Source organism: Miscanthus floridulus, chromosome 6 (genome assembly GCF_019320115.1).
Source record: "Miscanthus floridulus cultivar M001 chromosome 6, ASM1932011v1, whole genome shotgun sequence".
NCBI classification, from domain to species: Eukaryota; Viridiplantae; Streptophyta; class Magnoliopsida; order Poales; family Poaceae; genus Miscanthus; species Miscanthus floridulus.
Genome location: NC_089585.1, coordinates 54,274,803 through 54,278,303, shown reverse-complemented (window position 1 = coordinate 54,278,303; position 3,501 = coordinate 54,274,803). Strand labels below are relative to the sequence as shown.

The 3,501-nt window shown below is 38.7% G+C and overlaps 1 non-coding gene across 1 annotated transcript; it reads right to left on the bottom strand.

Annotated features, from left to right (window-relative positions):
* Positions 1 to 688: 688 nt before the first annotated feature.
* Positions 689 to 795, bottom strand: LOC136462052 (small nucleolar RNA R71). Its single transcript, XR_010760578.1, has one exon. It is a non-coding gene; the product is annotated as a small nucleolar RNA R71 (small nucleolar RNA).
* Between the last annotated feature and the right edge of the window lie 2,706 nt (positions 796 to 3,501).

The window sequence follows — 3,501 nt, the reverse complement described above, 5'->3', positions numbered from 1 at the left end:
CCCATGTTGCTAAACCTACCTACTGAGTCTATCTAGCCAAAGTTCCCAACATGTCCTCCCGCCTTCCTTTGGTTCGACACTTGGTACTCACCAAGTGAAGTGCTATATGATAGTTCTATGCGCTTGCGGAATCCCCTTTCCTATATACACACATACGAACTGTTAACAAGCATTCCTAGCGCCATTGCCAGGGAAGGCAACTGGTGCATGTTATCAATCTGTCATTAGGTTCTGCTAGCTAGGTCTTCATCTTAGCAACTATTCTTTTCCTTTTTGTTTTCTTTTTCTCTTTTTAGTTACCTTATTTTCTTCCTAGCACGATCATGGCCAATAGGACCATTTGTGAGTTTTTTGCCCCCTCGGCTGCTAATGTAGCCACAGGTCCTAATGTAATCAATGTGAACACTCACTTTGAGCTCAAGCCCACATTGATCACGATGGTGCAAGCTAGTCCTTTCTATGGCAAAGCCCATGAAGATGCTAATGCGCATCTCCAACATTTCTTGGAGATCTGTAGTACTTTTACCATTAAGTGAGTGACCAAGAGGCCATACGTCTTTGTCTTTTCCCCTTCTCTTTGTTGGGAAAAGTGAAACAATGGTTCTACTCAAACCACAACGCTGTAGATACATGGGACAAGTGTTCTAACGCTTTCCTAGTTAAGTTCTTCCCGATGGGTAAGACCAATGCTCTTCACAACAAAATCTCTAGCTTTCAATAGCAAACCGATGAGTCAATTCCTGAAGCCTAGGAACAAATGCAAGAGTATGTCGCCGCATGCCCACACCATGGTATGGAAGACTAGCCTTTGATCCCAAACTTCTACCATGGCTTAGTTCCATTGGATAGGAGCCATTTAGATGTTGCCGCTGGAGGAGCATTCTTTTTCGCTTAATGTCACAGATGCCAAGGCATTGATCGAGAAGATTGTTTCCAACCAAGGGTGGAGCGATGAACAACTATAGCCCTACAAACGAGGTATGCATTCTTTTAAAGAAGCTAACATGCTTGAAGCCAAGGTAGATCTATTCTCAAAGAGACTAGAAAATTGCAAGAAAATGAGTGCCCAAGAAACTGTACAAGCCAAGGACACCCACATGACTTGTGGAGTTTGTGGAGAGACCGGACATTCAGGCAACTTCTGCCCCAAGACCCATGAAGATCTCAACTTTTTCAACAATGACAATGGTTTTTGTCCTCAAAATTAAGGATGGAATTAGCGCTCCAACAACCAAGGTAATAATTACAATAATTATTCGCAACGTCCAAGTAACCAAGGTAATAATTATCCTTTCCTTAAAGATCTTGTCTATAATCAAGGTAGAATGACTGATAGTATAAATAAGAAACTCCATGCTAATGACAAGATGTTGGAAAACATAAATGCTAAATTGGATGATTTCTCTTCTGCTATAAAGAATCAACTTAGCTTTAACAAGATGCTAGAAACCCAATTAGCACAATTAGCAGTTGCTATCCCATCTTTTGAGAAAGGAAGAATTCTTGGCAAGCCTGAAGAATTCATGGGGACTGCAACGTCATCACATCAAGGTATGATTTTGGTTTAGATGGTTGGGGTGTTCCTACTAAGAAAGGTGATCCTAGAAGTTCTGTTATTACTTGCTCTATTGGTCCTCATACTTTTGAAAATGCAAGTTGTGATCTTGGATCTAGTGTGAACATAATGTCTAAGGAAACTTATGAAAACTTGTTCTACACTGAATTAGCTCCAACTTCTGTCTATTTGCAACTAGCTGATCAGTCAGTACGCCATGTGGAAGGAATAGCCACCGACCTTCTGGTCGGAATTAGAGGAGCTCATGTCCCGGCTAATTTTGTGATATTAGACATGCTAAATGATAGGGATACACCCCTCATCCTTGGCCATCCTTTCCTCAATACTGCTAATGCTTGTATATATGTGGCATCTGGACAAATTCAATTTCACTTATATGGAAAGAAAGAAACTTTTGCTTTTGCCTCTAGAAAACCTGTCTTTTATGAGAAACAGGAACGGAAGAAGCAACCAAAGAAGAGAAGAACCAGAAAGCCAAAGCCAATTAAGGAGAAGGACAAACCTAGCAAGAATAAGCCAAAACCAAGAGGGACATGGCGCAAGAAGAAAGAAGCATCATCTACATCATCGTCGCCTGATCCTGTGAACATCCATGAAGAAAACAAGGAGGGAGAATTCCCGTACAAGGAAGAAGAACCCCCGCGCAAGGAAGAACAGCCGTGAGCCGGTACTAGGAGGTACGCTTTTACTGCATTTCCATTGCATTTAGTATAAGTTGCATTTGCATATTTCCCTTTCCAACTTTGCATTACATGTTAGGTTATTAGTTGCATTGCATGTTTACATTTTCAATAAAGGTACTTATGAAGTACTAGCATTTAGAATAATTTCATAATAATATAAAAATATAAAAAATATTTCAATAAAATAAATCTCATAATAAATAGGCTTAGTAATAAATCATCATAGTAGTAGTAATAAATAAGGAAAGATTCAAGAAGAGTAGCCCAAGAAGAAGATTCCAACCTTCCCAAAAGGCAAGCTTGGGGGAGAACCTCTCCTGCTCAGGTATGAGTTATTCACACCTTCTCTTTTATCTGCATTAATTATTTGTATTGGAAAAAAAATGCATGATATATACAATAATAATAGTAGCATAACAATGACAATAGAATATGAATACAACTATGCTATTATAACCATTGTAGAGGAGAATCATTAAAGTTGTCTTAAACACTCTTGCTTTGAAAATTGAAGTTCAAACACCTTTTGGAAATGATGAATAATTGCTCTGTGATACTTTGCAAAATCTTGCTATACAACCCTTTACTTCTCAAGTTTTGAGCATGCAAAATTAGAGTTCATCTTATGTTGACTGCTTTTGTGGGTTGCAAATGATAGAACCATGTATAGGCTTTTGTGAGATATGTGTGGCAAAGATTAAAGTAATTCTTTTTAACTTGTCTGAGAAATAGTTGAGACAACCTAGAGTTTTGATCTTACAAAAAAGATAAAAACCCTTGCTAGAAGTTCCTCAATGGTGAAAAATTCCTACCAGAGCCAAATATATGCTTTCTGATATGATAAGCCTACACAAAAAGCTGCTTGTTTGTTTTGATCTTTGTCAAGCCTTGTTGATCTGAGTAGAGAAACGTGTCATACTCTTTGATCAAAATCATGTACACTCCAAATATATATATGCTACTTCTACACTGGAAGTATGCAACCACCATTCCATATTTATGCACCCCTTGCTCCATAAGAGACATATGTTAATACCACCTCTAGCTACCTATCATTATAAAGAGAGGCATGGGCTACTGAAAAAAGAGAGGAGCAAAAGCTCTATAGTTCAAAAGAGAGAGAGAGAGAAAGAATAAGGTAGCCATGCCCTCTCAAAAAAGGAAGCTAGAGGAAGGGAAGTTCTCAAAAGGAGTACCACTTCCACCAAATACCACACACTTGCACATCTTGATCGTTTTGTA